This window comes from Hemiscyllium ocellatum, chromosome 18 (genome assembly GCF_020745735.1).
Source record: "Hemiscyllium ocellatum isolate sHemOce1 chromosome 18, sHemOce1.pat.X.cur, whole genome shotgun sequence".
Lineage (NCBI taxonomy): Eukaryota > Metazoa > Chordata > Chondrichthyes > Orectolobiformes > Hemiscylliidae > Hemiscyllium > Hemiscyllium ocellatum.
Window position 1 is genome coordinate 66880942 of NC_083418.1, and position 21714 is coordinate 66902655.

Sequence of the window (21714 nt, forward strand, 5' to 3'; positions counted from 1 at the left end):
CTGCAAACTTACTAACTATACTTCTTATGTTCACATCCAAATCATTTATATAAATGACAAAAATGTGTTCAAGAAAATTTTCTTTATCAATATGCGGATGCTCCTGTTAGGAAAGGAGAAAAACTAGATCTTCTCTGGTTCAATTAAATCTCTTTATCAATATAAAGAATGTAGAGGCATTCTTAAGAGAGAAATCAGAAGTCAAAGAAGGGATGTGAGATAGCATTGACAGATAGGGTTAAGGATAATACAAAGAGATTCCACAAATACATTAAGACTGAGAGGATAACTAGAGAGTTGGTAGGGTCCCTTAAAGATCAAGGAGGTTGTCTTTGTGTTGAATCCCAGAAGATGGGAAAGATACTAAATGGATATTTTGCATCAGTTTTTATTGTGGAAAATGAAATGGAGTCTAAAGAATGCAGAGAAAGAAACTTTGATATTTTAAAAACAGTTTACATTATAAAAGAAGATGTTTGGGAGGTCTTAGAGCATATAAAGATGGATAAACCTCCAGGACCTCATTTAATGTATCCCAGCACATTGTGGAAAGTGAGAGGAAATTAAGAGACCCTTTGCAGAAATATTTGCATCATGGGCGGCATGGTGACTCAGTGGTTAGCACTGCTGCCGCACAGCACCAGGGTCCCAGGTTTAATTCCAGTCTTGGGGGACTGTCTGTGTGGAGTTTGCACATTCTTCCCGTATCTGCATGGGTTTCCTCTGGATGCTCCGGCTTCCTCCCACAGTCCAAAGATGTGCAGGTTAGGTGAATTGGCCATGCTAAATTTCCCATAGTGTTAGGTGCATTAGTCAGAGGGAAATTGGTCTGGACGGGTTATTCTTCGGAGGGTCGATGTGGACTGGTTAGGCTGCACAGCCTGTTTCCACACTGTAGGGAATCTAATCTAATCTATAACTACAAGTGAGGTGCCTGATGACTGCGGGATGCCTTTTGTTTAAAAAAAGGTGTAAGGAGAATACAGGGAACTATAGACCTGTGAGTCTGACTTCGGTTATGGGTGAATTGTCGGAGGTGATGGGACTTACGGACATTCAAAGAGGTAAAAATGGACGAGGGATAGTCAGCATGGTTTTCTGTGAGGAAAATTATGCCTCACAAACCTGATAGAGATTTTTGAGGAGCTTACCAAAAATGGCAGAGCAATAGATGTTATTTACTTGGATTTTAGTGAAATCTTTGACAAGATTCCTCATGGTAGGCTAATTAGTAAAATCAGATCACATGGGATTCAGAGTGAGCTTGCCAATTAGATGCATAATTTGTTTAACAGCAGGAGACAGAGAGTGGTGCTAGAGGTTTGCTTTTTGAGATCAGAGGCCTGTGACCAGCGGTGTTCCACAGGGCCCGGATCTGGGTCCTCTTTTGTTTGTCATTTATATAAATGATTTCGATGAGAATATAGAATGCATGGTTCATACGTTTGTGGGTGATACCAAAAGGATCATGGGTCAATGGGCTGAAAAATGGCAGATAGAGTTCAATCTGGATAAATGCGAGGTATTTCATTTTGGTGCAGCAAACTAAGGTAGAGTTTATACAATTCATGGTAGGGCATTGGGTGATATTGTAAAACAGGGGGACCGAGGGGCTAAGGTACACAATTCTTGAAAGTTTGCATCACATATAGACAGGATGGTTAAAAAGGCATCTAGTATGCTTGCCTTTATTGCACAGTCCTTTTGAATCCAGGAGTTGTGGCATTATGTTGAGGTTGTGCAGGACATTGGGGAGGCCTCTTCTGGAATACAGTACCCAGTTTTGGTCACCCAGTCATAGGAAGGATATTATTAAGCTGGAGAAGATTCAGAAGAAATTTACCAGGATGCTGCCAGGTATAGAAGGTTTGAGTTATAAAAAAAGGCTGGATAGGCTGGGACCTCTTTCACTGGAACATAAGAAGTTGGGAGGGTGATCTGATCGAAGTCTATAAAATAATAAGCAGTATAGATAGAGTTGATGGTCGTTGTCTTTTCCCGAAGTTGGGGTATTTCAAGACTAGGGGGTGCATTTTTAAGGTGAGAGGAGAGATTTGAAAAAGACAGAGGCAAATTCTTTGCACTGAAAGTGGTTCATATGTGGAAGAACTTCCTGAGGAAGTAGTGGATGTCAGTAAAATTAGAATGTTTAAACAATATCTGAATAGATACGTAATAGAGAGGTATGGGAGGATATGGGCCAGGAGCAGGCAGGTGAGACTAATTTGTTTGGAATTATGTTCAGCATGGACTGGTTGGATCAAAGAGATTGTTTCTGTGCTGTATGACTCTATGACTCTGTAACTCCCTCAACTTCAACACGATGTAAGTTGTTGCATATTATAAATTAAACTACAAGTTGCACTAACACCATAATGCTTGTTACAAAGACTATGAGGAAATGGAAGGTAGATCTTACAGTATGTTTAGATAAAATCTTCACAATGGTTCTATTCCTAATCTCCTGCCTTCTCTGAATGTCCTTGCACACCATTTCTGTCAAAATAATCATTCATTGACCTCTTGCATGATTCATTTGAACCTGCCTTCACTACATTTCTCAGCTGTACATTCCATACTCTGAAAACTTGCTGTGTGAAAAAGAATTTTTTTTTCACGTCATCTTTGCTATTTTTTCCATGTCATTTTAAATCTGCACCCTTTCTTTCTTTCATTCATTCATTCATTCTTTCGAACAACTTCACCCCATCTACTCTAGCCAGCCAACTCATGATTTTGAAAACTTCTATCAAAAGTTAAAGAACTCCCCAAATTTAATCCTCATACAAAATCAATATGGAGAAAGTGAGGGCTGGAGATCAGAGTCGAGAGTGTGTGGTGCTGGAAAATTACAGCAGGTCAGGCAGTATCTGCAGAGTAGGAGAATTGGCCGAGGAGAACGATTCTCCTGCTCCTCGGATGCTGCATAGCCTGCTGTGCTTTTCCAGCATCACACACTCTCGACTACAAAATCATTATGTCAACTGCCCAATAAAAGCGCTATGCAATGGGAATTATAGTTTGATGCATAAAAACATTAATCAGATGTATTTAAGTAAGATAAATATTCATATTAAGTTAATTAATTCAAAACATGCTCCCAAGATCACACCATCAACTGTGCCAATATTAATATAGATATTTTCTAATCAACTTGGTCAGCCTTTAGCTAGAAACTAAATTGCTACTGGTGCCCCCAAAAGATTTAGTTTAATAAACAGCATTTCATTGTGGGACTAATCATTGAGATATATTTCTTGCAGTAGATTTAAGAATTTCTGCTTTAAAAACATAATGTGCAAACCAATATTCATGAAAATCACAGCAGGGTGTAGCTATTATCCATGTTATCAGGATAAGGGAGCTGACTGCTGCACAGAGAATCATTTCATTTTAATCAAGGAAAAACATTTTCAGCCTGAACCCTATGTTGCAGTTGAAGTCAGAAGAAGATTGTAGAAATTGTCAGAAATTCTAAGCTGATATTTTGCTAATCATGCCAGTTTTGATGGAGATTATAATTGTAGATTTGCTAAGTACAGTGTTACAGAAACAGTTTGCATACAAATCCACACAATGTCATTGCTGCAATCCCTTGAGCTGCTCTGTCAATATATTTCTCCACCAGAATACTGTAAAGCTGTCAGTTCAAAGTCTGTCATGGTTTATTGGAGAAACCCATCAACTTGAAAAAGCTATGGTAATGAAAGTAAAGCCTGTACCTTATTATTCATTAGTAACAACTTGATCAGATTCAGTAGCTTAAGCATAGTGACAATCTGCAGTTTTAAGAAATTCTGCTGTCAGCACAAGGGAGATGCACTTTCTCATAAAAACTATAAGGCACACTTGCTTTATTTTTTCATCTTATTACGTGTCATCATCCATTCAAACTGTTATTTACTAAAACAATGGGTGTGCTTATGTAGTATGAAGCCGTCTAACAATTCCACACATTGATCAACTTGGGAAATGCAAATTATTGATAAGGTTAGGAATTTAATATGAGGCACTGAGCTCTAGTCCCAGAATGTCTGTCACTTTGTTCACCCAGTGATGACAGAGTATCTTTTTATTCCTTCACAGGTTGAGGGTGTCACTGGCTGGGCCAGCATGTATTACCCCTTCCAAATTGCTCAGACGGTAGTTAAGTATTAGGTAGCCATCCCATCCACAAGGATATATTATGTTCACATATGCCCATGTTACTCCTTTGACTCTGTATTCTCACGTTGCAAAGAATAAGGAATACATAAGTAATTTCCAAAATGTATTACTGGAGGAAGACCACAGTTTAACAAACTTATGACGCACACAAGGAAAAAGTTTCGTAGTTTAGTTTGGGTGTACTATAGGATTCATAAATAAATAAATCCTGTTATCCCAAGGGGTTTACTTGATCATTTTCCTCCCCTCTGGATTACTTACTTGAGTCTTAAACATGATTGAACAGCTTTGTGATGGAGCCCCATCGTGCAGATTTTAACCTGCAAGGCAAGCAGATTGTTACCATGCTCTACCTGAGCATTTACTGTCTGAAAACACAATTTTAACGTAATTAAGGGCTTATTGTGTAGTTTTTAATTTCACTCTTGCATTTTGTCAGCAGAAATCCCATGGAGAAATCACAACATGTGTCTTGCCTTGGTGGAGAATCAATTATACTTTTTATACTGACATATGCTGCTGCTCAATAGAGGTGTCAATAGCATAAGTATTGATGTCAGTGGTCCATTTCATAACGAGGAAGTGATGTCTTTCTGATGGATTATGGGTTGCAGAACTTCAAGTTGCTAATGGTATTTCCTCACACTTAAACCATGGAGGAAGCATAGCTTCCTGAGAGATTGATATAAGCAATAAATATAAGTTTTAAGTCTTCCACTCCTGCAAAGTAAAATTAACCTATAGGAAACAAAATCATAGAGTCATAGAGATGTACAGCACAGAAACAGACCCTTCAGCCAACTCGACCATGCTGACTAGATATCCTAAATTAATCTAGTCCCATTTGCCAGCACTTGGCCCATACCCCTCGAAACTCTTCCTATTCATGTACACATCCAGATGCCTGTTAAATGTTGTAATTAAACACATGGTAGCTGAATTTGCTCATGACACACAGATAGGTAGGAAAGTAAATGGTGAATAAGACATAAGGAGGTTGCAAAGAGATATAGAATAAATGAGTGGGCAAAGATTTGACAAATAGGATATAATGACAAGGTGAAATTATTCATTTTGACAAGAAGCATAAAAAAGAAGCATTGTATCTAAATGGTGAGACATTTCAGATCTCTGAATTTCAGAGAGATCTGGGTGCCTGAATGCATGAATCACAGAAGGTTAGTCTACAGGTACAGCAAATAATCAGGAAAACTAATCAAATGGAGGTCATGCTTTAGTTATACATGGCCCGGTGAGACCACACTTGGAGTACTTTATACACTGTAGGGCTCGTTATTTAAAGAAGAATATCAGTGCATTGGAAACTGTTCAGAGAAGGTTTACTAATCTAGTCAAAACATCGGATGCTGGAAATCAGAAAAAAGAACTGAAATTGTTAGAAAAAACTCAAAAAGTCTGGCAGCATCTGTGGAGAGAAATCAGAGTTAACATTTCAGTTCCAGTGACTCTTCCTCAGAACAGTTCTGAACAAGAGTCACTGGACACAAAGTTAACTCTCATTTCTGTCTACATATGCTGCCAGACCTGTTGAGATCTTCCAGCAATTCCTGTTTTTGTTTGTTAGTTTAATAGCTGGACTAGGTGAATTGTTTTATGAGGAAAGGTTGGACTGGTTAACGTTGCATCTGTTAGAGTTTGGAAGAGAACAAAGTGACTTGATTGAAGGATCCTGAGGGGATTTGACATGATGTGCAGAGAATATTTCATCCTGTGAGAGAAAATAGAAAATAGATCACTAAAGTATTCACCAGAAACTGTAAAAAAGGTGGTTCAGGGGAAATCCAAGCTCAACCCAACCAACATTTAATATGCAGCAAACATAGAAACATAGAATATTGAAAATAGGAGCTGGAGTAGGCCATTCAGCCTTTTGAGTTTGTTCCGAAATTCAATAGGATCAGGACGCTCATCAACTCATTACCCTGTTGCTGATTCCTTCCTATACCCTTTGAACCTTCTGACCTTAAGAAGTTTTTGCAACTTTCAATCAGGAAATTTGAAAAACCGTTTTCAATTTTATGTTTGCCTGAGCTCTGCTGTCTTAAACTATCACTGTATTGTGACAGTGTTCTCAAAAGTTAGATTCGCTTTGACTATATGTGGGCGGCACGGTAGCACAGTGGTTAGCACTGCTGCCTCACAGGTTCAATTCTGGCCTCAGGCAATTGACTGTGTGGAGTTTGCATGTTCTCCCCGTGTCTGCATGGGTTTCCTTTGGGTGCTCCGGTTTCCTCCCACAGTCCAAAGATGTGCAGGTCAGGTGAATTGGCCATGCTAAATTGCCCGTAGTGTTAGGTAAGGGGTAAATGTAGGGGTTGCGCCTCAGCAGGTTGGTGTGGACTTGTTGGGCTGAAGGGCCTGTTTCCACACTGTAAGTAATCTAATCTAATCTATATGATTAGGTTGTGCAGAGATAAAGATTGGGCTTATCAATCTCCATTATACAAGGTAGGCATTATTGAACAGAATTTTGCTGTTACTTTGTTGGATGATGGTGCATGAGGTGACAATATGTCTTTCTTGCTTTTTTATTGTTCCAACTCAACAATAAGTGATGAAAGAACCGTGTAGAAGCTTGATACTCCATGGGAAGGTTTAGTTGGAAGGTTTAGCAGCGAATCAAAAGTCATGAAAGCAATGAAAGGGAATTAAAGGAACTTTATATCTAACAGTCCATATGTTTGCTTCAAGCTGTGGATATTCTGACCAAATACATGCTTCTGTGGCTTGACATCATGTGTTGTTCTATAATTGATCATTTAATGCTCAGGTGGGATTCTGCATGTGGTTCTTATGTACATCTTGTCAGAGCCAGCACCCTTTGTCTCAAAGTCAGAAACTTATAAGTTCCACATGACTTCAGAAGTTTCAAAGCTCCCACTATAGGTTTAGGAGCCATTTTTAGTAGCCCGACAGGTAGAAAGAGGCCATTCAGCCCATTGAGTCCACACCAACCCTCCAAAGATCATCCCACCCAGACCCACCCCCTACTGTATCCCCGGGTTTACATGTCCCCAGACACTATAGATAATTGCAGCATGGCCAGTTCACCTAACCTGCACATTTTTGGACTGTGGGAAAACCCAAGCAGATACAGGGAGAACATACAAACTCCACACAGTTGCCCAAGGCTGGAATTGAACCCAGGTTCCTGATGCTTTGAGGTAGCAGTGCTAATCACTGAGCCACCATGCCATCCCAGAAGCAGCCCTTACTGAACCACAAATATAGCATCCCTCACAGTGATCTGCTATCTAATCTCTAACACTTGGATTAATAAGGAAGCATGGAATTGGAAATTACCTGGAGTCTGACAATGGCCTGAAGCCAAAAACAATGAGCACTTGAAGTCTGTATTTACAGACATCCTTTTTATAGAGTAGGATACATCTGTCCTCACTGGATGCATTAGTAGAGGTATGTGTTATTTTTTATGTTATTTGCATATAGCATTCTTCAGACATTGCAGAAACAGGTAGGAAGACACGTTGCAAGATGGATACAAACAGTTTACAGGGAGATATTGAAAAGTTAAGTAAGTAGGCAAAATGTTGGAAAGTAGAATATTGGGCACTACATCCAAGATGGCGGCAGTGGAGTAGCAGCTTTCAGGCTACTGCTCGTCTGCTGCTTTCTTCCATACATTTTTCTTTTTCTGCTTTTTCCTTTCCACTTTTCTTTTTTCTACAGTTCTCTCTTACCTTTTGTCACTGGGGAGCTCGGCTGTGGCAGAACCAGCATTACCTGTACTGGTAGCAAGTTGTACTCGGGGTCATGTGACAATAAAATCTAACCTAATCTGAAAAAGATGTGAGATTGTTCATTTTGGAAGGGAGAATAAAATAGTATTATTTTAGTGGAGAAAAATTGCAGGAAGTTGCAACACAAAGGCACTTGGAAGTACTTTGTGTGTGAAAACTGAAAGCTAGCCACAGGGGCAGTAGCTAATCAGGAAGGCTTGTGGAGTGTTGACCCTTACTTCAAGAGGGCTGGAAAATAAGAGTAGGGAATTCTTACTGAAACTGTACAAGGTGCTGGGGAGACCACATCTGGAGTACTGTAAGCAATTTGGTCCCCTTACTTCAGGAAAGATGTCATTTGATTGGCGAAGCTCAGAGAAGGTTCACTCAGATAATCTCTGTTATGGAGTGATTATCTTATGAGCAATGTTAAACAGGTTGGGTCTTTAATCATTGGACTTCAGAAGAATGAGGGGTAATCTCTTTGAAACATGTAGGATTAATAAGGGGCTTAACAGGTATATGCTGAAAGGATATTTTCTCATGGAGAACGTGAGGTCTGCAGATGTTGGAGATCAGAGCTGAAAATGTGTTGCTGGAAAAGCACAGCAGGTCAGGCAGCATCCAAGGAACAGGAGATTCGACGTTTCGGGCATAAGACCGAAGAAGGGCTTATGCCCAAAACGTCGAATCTCCTGTTCCTTGGATGCTGCCTGACCTGCTGCGCTTTTCCAGCAACACATTTTCAACTATTTCCTCTCATGGGAGAGTGTATGCTCGAGGACACAGCCTCAGAATAAAGGGGCACCAATTTAAGCCTGAGATGAGGAGGAATTTCTTCTCTCAGACATTGTGAGTCTTTGGAACTCCTTGTCACAGAGACTTTGTGTGGCAGTGTCCTTGTGTATATTTAAGGCTAAGGTAGATAGATTCTTGATCGGTAGGTGAAATGGAGGTTATGGAAAATGGCAGGAAAGTGGACATTAGGAATATCTAATCAGCCATGATTCTAATGAATGATGGAGCAGGCTCAGGGGGTCAAATGAACTGTTCCTGTACCTATTTCTTATGGTCTTATGTAAGAATCAGTGACATATTTCTTCAAACCTACCTGTTCCCCTTGTTCTCATTGGTTGGTTCAACACTAAGAGGAGCTCAGCTTGGGTTCTGTCATGCCATTCACCTTCCTGAGCACAATACAGTTTTATTCCAAAGAGGTGAATCCTAGGAGTGATGTGAGAGGGACTTTCCTTGTCATCAAGCTGACCCATCTTCAATGACTTCATAAAAGTCAGCTGTGGGATGTTCATTGATAATTGCATAATGTTCAGCTTCTTTGGCAGCTCCTCAGATACTCAACCAGCCTGCGTCCATGCACAGTAAGATTTGGACAACATTTAGACTTTGACTTATACATGGCAAGAAACATGCATGCCACACAACTTGAAGGCAATGACCATTCCAGAAAATGAGAATCGAACAATCTCCCCATGACATTCAATGGTATTACCATCACTGAACACCCCACTGACAACATCCTAGGGGTTATCACTAGCCAGAAACTGAACTGGACTAACCATATAAATATGGTGGATACAAGATCATTGCATCCTAACAGTGTGGAATCAGGCCTTTCAGCCCATGGAGTCCACGCTGTCCCATCATCTACCCTATTCCTGTCACCCTGCATTTCCCATAGCTAATCCACTCAACCTACACATGCTTGGAAACCAGAGCACCTGGAGGAAATTCATACAAACAAGGGGAGAATATGCAATCTCCACATAGAAAGTCATCCGAGGGTAGAATCAAACCCAGACCTTGGTGCTGTGATACAGCAGTGTTAACCAAAGTCACTGACCCGCCCCATCAGACTCACTTCCTGACTCCCCAGTTCCTGTCCACTACCTGAGTCAAAACATGTGGTGCTGGAAAAGTGCAGCAGGTCAGGCAGCATCTGAGGAGCAGGAGAATTGATGTTTCAGGGAATGACACATTCCTGATGTAGGGCTTATGCCCAAAATGTCAATTCTCCTGCTCCTTGGATAGTACCTGACCTGCTGTGCTTTTCCAACACCACATTTTTTGACTCTGCAGTCGTCAGTTTCTCCCTGTCCTCTATGTATTGGCAGAAGTCAGGAGTGTAATGGAATGTTCCACAACTGCCTCGATAGGTGGAGCAACAACAACAACAAATACAAGAAGCTTGACACTATTCACCATAAAGCAGTGTGCTTGACTGTTACCCAATCCGTCAGCTTCAACATTTACTCCCTCCATCATCAATGCCCAGTGGGACCAGTGTGTGCTAGCTACTTCATGTGCCGATGCAACTTCCCAAAGGTCCATCAACAGCACCTTCCAGGCACACTGCCTCTTACCACCTGGAAGGACAGGAGCAGCAAATGCATCAGAAATCACCAGCTGTAAGTTTGCCTCCAAGTCACACATCAATCATAGTTCCTTCACTGTCACTTGGATAAATGGACAGCTCAGTAGCACCTCCTCTAGGACAGCAAGAGGATGTCAGCTAAATGCTGGTTTCGTCAGTGAAGCCATCAACATGAAATAACGAAAAGAAAATTACTTTTAAATTCATTATAAGTAGTGCACATCAGCAACAAAAATGTATGAAACTATTGGTCTTCACAAATTGAATCCACTATGAGGCTAAAGGAAATTAGTATTGATTCTATTAAAGATGTTTATACTAAGTTACAAACCATTACCTACAGTCAGATTCAACAAGAAATTCCAGAGAACAATCGATTTGAATTAGTGGGATTTAATATAAAATTCTGAGTACATCACACTTGAATGGTAAGTACATAAATTTATTAATATCCAAAGAGTTAGTATACTTTAAACTCTTTCATGCCAATTATAACATATACGGATATGATTAAGAGAACACAAAGCAATGAATACATTCTTGAAAAGTTTCGCGATTACAATTCATTAAGAACAGAAGCTTTATTCTTGTAATTGCTTAAATCTGTTTAATTGCAATTTCTTCAATTCATACAAATGTGATTACATTTGATGATTGGGCTTCTAATGACCATTCATGACGACAATGATACTTTGCTCTACTTTTGAAGAGGATCAGAAAGTGAGCTTTAAGTCTATTAACAGTGGGTGTACAAAATTGAAAATATTGAATATTCAAAAGTAGCATTTGAGTCTAACATGATGCATGCAATACCAGCAAAATATTTCCCTTGTGTTTTGAAGTGTTTCCCATTTTAAATTATAATCTGGGGTAGCAATTCATATTATATTTATAAAACACAATGAAAAATGTGCATGTAAAAAGCCCTGACTATGTAGCTTATTATGATTGCAGGAAAATATAATTTTGTATTGTAAAAAAATGTTAGCTACAGTATGAAATTTATCTTAGTAAAATTTTGAGCTCATTAAATATATCTGCATGGATGAAATGGAACATATTGTTTAATTTTACTCTCAGGAAGATGGGTGTAAACAGTGGAAACAAAAATCACTAACAAGCAATTTGTGTCTCAGTGAATCTTCCAGGATTTCTCCTTTCAAGAGTGACTTTATTAAACTTGGCAAAAAGTCATTTTAAAAGGCTAATTTAGCTTGACCAATTTAACATGTTAAAACCTTGTTAAAGATCAGACTTGAAAAACGTGTGCAGAATCACAAAAGGGACCTCCTTTAACAAGGAGTTAGTAATGTGAAGCACAACAGCAAATGACATATGAAAACATACCAGAGGGTTCTATGCTCATGGTTATGGGTGCAGTGGTACTCCGGCACAATCCTGTGATAGACGGGATAGTCCAGGAATCTAAAGTAGATTGGGCATGTGATTCACAACTTCTTTTTTAATCAAATGTGGGTATCTCTGGCAAAGCTAACATTTGTTCCCCATTCCTAATTTTCCTTGAAAGGAATGGTGCTGACCTAAAAACAAAAAAAATGCTGGAGACCACATCAGGTCAGACAGCATCCATGGAGAGAAAGCAAGCTAACGTTTCGAGTCCAAAAGACTCTTCCTCAGAGTAGTGAGCTAACTTTGTATAATTGCTTGCAGCCATCCTGCTACACTTTTCAGCTCAAATACATTCAATAGGTACAGCCACTTATTTATCAGTAATAAGGGGCAGGTAGTAATGCCATTAATAATGCAGAAGCTCAGGTAATTGCTTGGTGAGGTGGTTGGTGGGAGAGAGTAGGTTCAAATCCCACCACAGCAGCTCAAAATCCAATTTATATTCCACTTATGATTGGGGAATTCTAAGGTTACTCCCTGTAATGATGACAGTGACAACTTGATTGTTATAAACACATACGGTTCACTAATGCCCTTTAACGGAGGAAATGTTGCCATTTTCATCTGCTCTGGACTCAATGTAAATCCAGAACCATAGCAATGGGGTTGACACTTAACTGTCCTCTGCAATAGCAAGTTGCTCAGCTCAAGGGCAATTTGAGATAGCCTTTAAATGTTGGCCTTGCCTGTGGTACCATCAAGTTTCAAAACAACATAGACGGGAATTAGATTAGATTAGATTACTTACAGTGTGGAAACAGGCCCTTCGGCCCAACAAGTCCACACCGACCCGCCGAAGCGCAACCCACCCATACCCCTACATTTACCCCTTACCTAAAACTACGGGCAATTTAGCATGGCCAATTCACCTGACCCGCACATCTTTGGACTGTGGGAGGAAACTGGAGCACCCGGAGGAAACCCACGCAGACACGGGGAGAACGTGCAAACTCCATACAGTCTGTCGCCTGAGTCGGGAATGAAAAGATTCAAAGTCACGACTAAGACCACGTGCAATATTTTGCTATAAAAGATTGTTTAATGAAAGAGAAAGAGCAGGGAATTAGGAATCCGATAGTCAGAGAAATGATGTTTGTTGTTGGTTAACTCAGCGTGAGCATCCCAGGATCAGCTTTCCCAGAATGAGCAAATCTAATGGCAGTCTGTATTTGTCCAGTAAAGGGACCCCCCAACACTGCCGCGGGGACTAGAATGAATCAATTTTCTGTTTATTCCCAAGGCTTCAGTGATCACATGAATGGAAAGCAAACATGGAAAGGCAGCTCCTTGTCACCCCTGTGCTAGACACCTCAGCAAGCACTCCACACTCAGGCCTCTCTCCCACCCCAGGGGGTGCCCTATTGTAGGATCTCAGGGTCAGAAATGAAAATCCATTTCTCCCAAATTTGAAGAAGTAACCAGCCTCTCCAACCAAATCAAAATGGATCGAACAAAAATAAAGACTCAACAGTTCTGGAGCATCTATGGGGAGAAAGCAGATTTATCATTTTGGGTCCAGTGACTCTGCAGCAGACAGTTAGTAGGGGAGACAATGCGATAATTTCACAGGACTCTTAATCCAGAGACCCACATATTGTTATGGGGACCAGGGTTCGAATTCAACCAGGGCAGACGGTGCAATGTGAATTATATAAAAATCTGGAGTTAAGAATCTACTGATGACCATTGCCAATTACTGATGAATCCATTGCCAATTGTTGGAAAAATCCATCTGGTTCACTAATGTCCTTTAGGGAAGGAAACTGTCATCCTCACCTGGTCTGGAACTACATGTGACTCCAGACCCACAGTAGTGTGATTGGCATTAACTACCCTCTGGGCAATAAATGCTGGCCTAGTCAGTGATGCCCTCATCTTGAGAATGAATAAGAGGGCTGTGATCTGGTGTACCTTGATTATCAGCAACACCCACATCCTACCAAAGAATAAATAATACAATTGAGAAGTTTAATGTTTATTTCAGGACACTTTGGAGAATTGGTTACTGATGAAAGGAGAAAGAGTTCAGTATTCTGGTTGGCTGGGTGTAATGTGATATTCCCCTGGCATCTAAACTGATCCTTCCTTTTTTATCACATTTATTAATAATTTGGACAAGGAAGTAATGGATTTCATATCTAATGGTGGATAACACATAGTTCAGAAGCAGAATGTTTCAATGGACCATGGTTGGATAAAGTCAGCAGTCAAAACTGTGGCAGATGGAATTTAATATGAATTCATACTTTAGATCCAAAAAAGATAAATACGGTGTATTTTCTACATGGTAAGAAAAAAGAAACTGTAGAAAATTAAAGACATTTGAAAGTCCAAGTTTGTTAGTCATGAAAAGTAGAATCACAGGTCAACAGAATCGTGAAGAACCCTTGCATTTATTGGTCAGTGCATTGAGGATAGAAGTTTGGTGGTCATGTCACAGCGTGCAAGACATTGATTAAGCCTCTTTTGGAATACTGCATTCAGTCCTGGGTCTCCTGCTTTAACAAAAACATGGTGAAACTTGAAAGGATTCAGGAAAGCTTTACAATGATGTTGCCAGGGTTGGAGGGTTTGAGTACAGGGAGTGAATGAATAGACTGGGGCTATTTTCCCTGGAGTTTTGGAGGCTAAGGGGTGACGTTAGAGAAGTTAAGACAATCATAAAGGGCAATCATAGGGTAAATAGACAAGATCTTTTCCCTGGGGTAGAAGAGTTCAAAGCTAGAGGGCATAGGTTGAAGGTGAGAGGGGAAAGATTTAAAAGAGACCTGAGGGGCAATGTTTTCATGCAGTGCATGTATAGAATGAGCTGTTAGAGGATGTGGTGGAGGCTGATACAATTACTACATTTAAAAGGAATCTGTATGGGTATACGAATAGGAAGAGTTTAGAGGGATATGGACTCAAAGCTGGCAAATAGGACGAGATTATATTAGGGTATCTGGTTGGTATGGACTAATTGGACCGAAGGGTCTGTTTCCATGCCATACATCTCTATGACTCTAACACCATCAAACTGCTTTATTTAAATCAAACAGAAAGCCAAATGGAATATTAGCCTTTCTCTTAAGGGACAATGGGGACAAAAAAGTATAAAACTATAAAAGCACTACAAAAATCATAACATTTATGAAAACGGCACAAAAAATTATATAAGTTATGAAACCTTCTGGGATGGGCCTCCTCAGGAAAAGAAAAGGGTTTCCAGCAACACATCAGATGATGACCCTCTTTTCTAACCATGTTCTGATGGGTCCTTTCGTTCTTTCACTCAGCTCATGTCTGTCCATTGAAACGTCAACTCTCTTGCTCCTTGGATGCTACCTGACCTGCTGTGCCTTTTCCACGCTTCATTGACTTTACCTTAAGGGAGTTGAAGTATAAAGGGAGGAGGTTATACTTCAGTTTACTGGAATCACGCTCAGATTCTATTTGGAGAACAGTGGTCCATTTTGGGTACTCCATCTTAGGTAGGCCATACTGTCTTTGGAGAGGGTGCAATGTCATTTCACCAAAAGATATCAGGTCTGAGCAAGTTACATTCCAAGGACAGGATGCATAAGCTTTTTTTGAGAATTCCACTGAGAACAGAAGATTGAGCAGTGATTGGAGTAGGCATAGAATAATAAAAACATTTGATCATGGTGAAACAGAGAACTCTTTCATTTGCTGGGGGAATCAAGCACTAGAGGCCATAATCCTAGAATTAGAACAACTTTCAGGAGTGAAACTGTGTTTCTGATGCAGGTGTGGACAGCAGGCATAAGTGATGTCTTATGGACATTTTCCAGCACTGGGTCCTCCTTGACGTATGAACAGAACAGTTAGAATGTACAGGAATAATAACACAGAGACACAGTGCTCACAATCTGTCATAAGACGCAATAAAGCCCAGGGAGAACTCAAGTTAAAATGTTTTCCTTTAGCATAGTTTGACCATCTGAGAACAAGTCCAGCCAAGAAGTTTCTGTTAATAGCAGGCAACGCAGTGGAGTCTGAAGTATAAAGTATACAATTGTTTTTTGGGTTATCTTTATCTTGCACAACAGTCACTTCCTTCTTCCATGAGGTGGGAGTGGGGGTGGTGGAGGGGGGGGGGGTGGAGTTGGGGGTCTCTCAAGATCTATTTTGCTTAGGCATTGGGGAGGTGTCTCCTGCCTCCCACAGCCAAAAGGGCCACTTCAACATTGACCAAACTGATTACAAAGTCCTCACTGTTGGGACACACTCCCACCTCACATCCCTTGCAGCTAGTTTACAACACTAAGTCCAGTCAGAGTCTCTGCCAGTGCCACTTTCAAGAATGGCAAGCCTACTGAGAAATTCACAGAATCATATCCTGCAAAGCTAGTGTCTCAACTGATCACATCTCATCTATACTAAACTTGCTGAACATTTGATGGATAAAATCAATCTATCACCCACACAACTGTGCCCCTGCTCAATGGAAAAGGTAAATATTGTTCCAATTCCAAAATTACCACCTGCCAGCATTGGCAACCTAGTCATTGTAACCAACAAAATCCAGAGCACTTCATAACACACTGAAGAATGAAGGCACTGAAGAATGAGAACAGGCTTAAAGCAAACAGTTCGAGAACATCAAAGTTCCATTAACTTGCCATTGACTGATTATTATTCAAAGCACTCTAATACCTCAGGATTAAAATCTTAGATAAGGCTTATGGACATCTCTAAAACATTTTATCATGTCAACTACATGGTCCTCATTTTAAAACTTCTCCAAATGGGAGTCCATTCATCTCTTACTTTTTCAATTAGCAATTCCATTTCAGGTCATGTCATGTGTGCCACATGACCTCTCTGCATTACTGGTGTCTCTTGCTGAAACAAGCATTTTAATAATATAATGAGTTAACTTCACATTGAGGTCTGAGTTTCCTTCAGGAACTGGTGCAGCCAAAACCAGAAATCATCCTCCCAAAACCCTCCCTTGAGGTAGAATGGTGGCCCGGTGGTTGGCACTGCTGCTTCATAGCACCAGGGACCTGGGTTCAATCCCTTCCTTGGATGACTCTGTGTGGAGTTTTGCATATTCTCCCCATGTCCATGTTGGCTTCCTCTGGGTGCTCTGGTTTCCGAAGATGTGCAGGTCAGGTGAATTGGCTATGCTAAATTGCCCATAGTGTTAGGTGTATTAGTCAGGGGTAAATATAGAGAAGGCAAATGGGTCTGGGTAGGTTACTCTTCAGTAGGTTGGTGTGAACTTGTTGGGCTGAAGGCCCTGTTTCCATACTGTAGATAATCTAATCTAACATACATCATTATTGAATTCATTCTCCACTCTCTACAACCATTCCCAATGTGGCCAGACTGGTTCAAATTTACTTTTGCCTCTCCTTCACATATTCCTCTGCTTTTCAGTTGTTCATTCCTCTTCCTTCATGCTTAAGACTTCACTTTTGTTTAAAATCTGATTGAAGATTTGTAGCTCGGGTATCCGTTGTTGTGGTTCTGCTCGCCGAGCTGGAAGTTTTTGCTGCAAACGTTTCGTTCCCTGGCTAGGGAACATCATCAGTGCTGTTGGAGCCTCGTGTGAAGCGCTGCTTTGATGTTTCTTCCAGTATTTATATTGGTTTGTTCTTGCCGCTTCCGGGTGTCAGTTTCAGCTGCAGTGATCTGTATGTGGGGGTCCAGGTCGATGTGTCTGTTGATGGATGTTCTTGCCGCTTCCGGGTGTCAGTTTCAGCTGTAGTGGTTTGTATATGGTGTCCAGGTCAATGTGTCTGTTGATGGAGTTTGGGGATGAATGCCATGCTTCTAGGAATTCTCTGGCTGTTCTCTGTCTGGCTTGTCCTATGATCATACTACTATTACCACTATCATAGGACAAGCCAGACAGAGAACAGCCAGAGAATTCCTAGAAGCATGGCATTCATCCCCAAACTCCATCAACAGACACATTGATCTGGACACCATATACAAACCACTACAGCTGAAACGGACACCCGGAAGCAGCAAGAACATCCATCAACAGACACATCGACCTGGACCCCACATACAAATCACTGCAGCTGAAACTGACACCCGGAAGCGGCAAGAACAAACCAATATAAATACCGGAAGAAACATCAAAGCAGCGCTTCACACGAGGCTCCAACAGCACTGATGATGTTCCCTAGCCAGGGAACGAAACGTTTGCAGCAAAAACTTCCAGCTCGGCGAGCAGAACCACAACAACTTCACTTTTGGTGGTGTCACCAAAACTGGACTGGCGAGCAAAATACAGAATATGAGGAACATTTACCTAACTCAGAGGGGGACAAAAACAACAGTTAAAAACATGGATAAAAGCAAATTACTGCGGATGCTGGAATCTTTGACAAAGGGTCAGTTAGACTTGAAACGTCAGCTCTTTTCTCTCCTTACAGATACTGCCAGACCTGCTGAGATTTTCTGGCATTTTCTCTTTTGGAACTAAACGTACAGGTCATACTAAAGTAAATGAGGTGAGTCAGACCAGTTTGGCTCATTGCTCAGTTTTACTGGTTTTTCTCCTGGTGAGGAAGTATTATGGTCAATGGGATGCATTTTCAAAGTACCCAGAAGTCCGTGAGTTTATCATGAAGCTCCCACTTCCTCAACTTCTCCCTGGCCTGAGGAGCTATGACCCACAGGTTAAACCGCCTCCAATCATCTCTCCATAATGAGATAACTTATTTTCTGTGCTGCCCTGAACTCCATGGTCCACTGGGATAATGTCAACTTTTGGGTTCAGTTAGCTCAGTACAGCTGTAATACAGAGTGACACCAACAGCATGGGTTCAATTCCTATGCTGACAGAGATTATCATGATGGTCTCTCCTTCTCAATTTTGCTTGAGATGTGGTGCCCCTCAGGTTAAACCACCAGTTATCCCTCTCCAATAAGACAGTGATCCTTTGGGGCCATGGCAATTTTGACTTTAAATCCATCTGTAGCTTCTTGTTTTGATAAATATATCACAGTTTTGGATGCTATTGCCTGGATATCAGTGGTCACTCAATAGTTTCATATGCTGCTGATGCAGTGCAACCTTCTCTTGTCCTTTTAAAGTTATTTTGCAAAATATTCAATGAAAGGAACTAAACATTTCAGTCTGTGTTGCAATTTGTTTTTGTTTTCAGCATCTATTATAAATTGATCCATTTGTTCAATAAAAAGCTATTTATTTAAATAAATCAAGAAATAATTGTAATCATATTTTTCACCTTGTAATTGCATTATGGGCTCTGCTGAGAGATAAAGAACTACAATGGAGCAAGGAGAGATTTCTGCATCAAAATCAAAACTCACTTTCAAGTTCAATTTCATTCTGTCATCATTCATTTTGATTCCTTAAGCTGCATAGTGGATTGTAGCCACAAATTAAGTTGTGAAAGAGATGTGTGCTCTTAGACCATATGCTCATTGAATGCTTTGGGTAGAACAGTGAACATTTTGACTCAACTTTTATCATCAGTGGTCCTAAGGATGTTTCTGATGAAACAAAAATCAGATTGTAAATAAATAGTTTGTTGTAGAGTTATACAGAAGGGTTGAGTTCAGAAGCAAGTTTTGTTTCATTCCTGGAAGGAGTTCAGGGCAGCTCAGAAAATAAGTTACCTCAGCAAAAGGGCTCAGTTTGTAAAGCTTCCTAAACAGGAGAGTTCGTGGAGAACTGCAAAGGATTAGATTGTCAGAGTTATGAAGAGCTCATGTCAGCAGACGTGAAAATAACCAATCAAAATGTCTCCACGTTCCACTGCAAAGAAACTGAAAGATGTAAATTAAGCAAAAACTTCAGCAATTGAGACGGGGTGTAATTTCTCTGAATAATAATTTGTATCAGGCAGGGATGGAAAAACATTGAAACCATGTCTTTCTGTGTGTTTTAGATATTGCATACTGTCATGTATATTTAGATTTGTCTTTTAATTTTTTTTTGTCTAGGTTAATTCTGTTGTGCTCTTTGGAAACTTTTTGCTGTAAAGCCAACAGGTGTTATCACCATATCTTATCAAACTTACCTCATTAACTATCTGTATTGCTTCGATGGTATCCACCACGTCCAATTCTGGCCCAATCTTACCATGTGCCATTCCTAGAACATTTATCATGTTGTAGATATTCAGGTATTCAGTACCGGAAACAACTTCTGTATCTCTGAAATGACATTGTTAGTGTTGCAAGTATTAATGCCATAATGCAAACTGCCTTCGAGCAATGTTTAACACATAAGCACATTCACTCCACATGCATCTCATATGTGTAGAGAAATTATTGCAAATGAAATGTAGCTGATGTTTTCAACATTTAATCTATGCATTTGCCCCATTGACATCATAATGCACAGCCAACATAGATCCTGCATTTTCACCCATCAGCCTGACACTGTGTCTTACAATCTTATACCCCACAACCACCTGATGAAGGAGCAGCACTCTGAAAGCTAGTGCTTCCAATTAACCCTGTTGGCCTATAACCTGGTGTTGTATGATTTTTAATTTTGGACAACCTGACACTGATTCTGCCCACTCTAGGTGGTGTCTCTGGTTAGAGTTACCTTGCCTATTTCAAGCATGGCAAGTGACAGCAGAGAATGCAGCTGACATTGGACATCATTAGTACCAGGCTCAATATGGTCACTAGGTACCCCCAAGAGCCTCCATGTCTTCTTTTTACCTTGCATTGCCCCAACAGCCTTTTCCACAGAGATGTTCATGTGGCGATCGGCCACATTAAACTTCACCTCCAATTATCTTCCTTGCCCTCTGGACCCCGTTATCACACCTTCATGACAACCAGCCTGCTCCTCCAGTCTAGATAGATTGCCATGGACAAACTTGACAAGCAACCAGACTCCGAACCTGTAATAAAGAGCTCACCAATAAACCAGTACTGTACAGCCTTTGGTTCTGGCTGGAGTGCCAATGGGCTCATGGGTAATGCTGATTCCATTGCCCCTGGATGCATGTGACTGAGACTTTGTTTGCTCTTAATACAACATGCTCAGAGCAATGGAGTTGGTTATTGCCAATAACCCTCCTCCGGACACCCACCACACCATCTGACTCTTTGTGCATACCTGTCCATGTACCTTTGTTACCGTTCTCGTTCCCACCCCCACAGGTACCTCTGATTTTCAATCTCACAGCCTTGAACTCTTCTGGCAGTGATAATCTCTGCAGCCCATCCAGTCTTTCCATTGTACCCTCCTTAACAACCAAAGGACTCATCTTTAGGAGTACATTCATCCCCAGATCTCTGACCAACTCTGAGGAGCAGCCCCTCGATCTGACTGACCAGACCCTTGACTGATCCCCCATTGAGGTAAAAGTTAATATGAGATGGATATTTTGTTTATTAAGCAAACTATGAAAGGATACAGGCCAAAGGCAGGCAGATGGAAAAAGAACACAGGTCAGCGTTAATCTTATTGAATAACAGAACAGGGTTGAAGGGCTGAATGGTCCATCCAGCTCCTATATGACTGAAGATATATGATTCCCCCCAGCTGCTGTTGCTGGCTCCACTTCCCAGACTGTAGCAGGCAGATTTCCCAATGGTGCGGAGCCCAAGCTGCATGTGAACAAGCCCCTGGATTGTGTGTAGATTGTGTCCCTACCTCACAGTAATGTTACTCCCTGACTGACAGTGGTCCTCTCTTGACTGGACTGAAGGTGAACCACCATTCATTTTCCCACGTGGTAACTTGAGTGAACACATATGCATCGTGTTCACACTGTAGGCAGCTGACGCATGCTGTAAGTGATGGATTGACATCTCGGTGTGCCATTCAGAAAAATAGTCCTCCAGTCTAGATAGATCGCCACAGACAAACCTGACAAGCAGCTAGATTCTGTGAATGTAATAAAGAGCTCGCCAAACACCAGTACTGTACAGCCTTTGGTTCTGGCTGGAGTGCCAAAGGGTTCATGTGTAATGCCGATACCATTGCCCCTGGATGGATGTGACTGAGACTCTGTTTGCTCCTAATGCAAC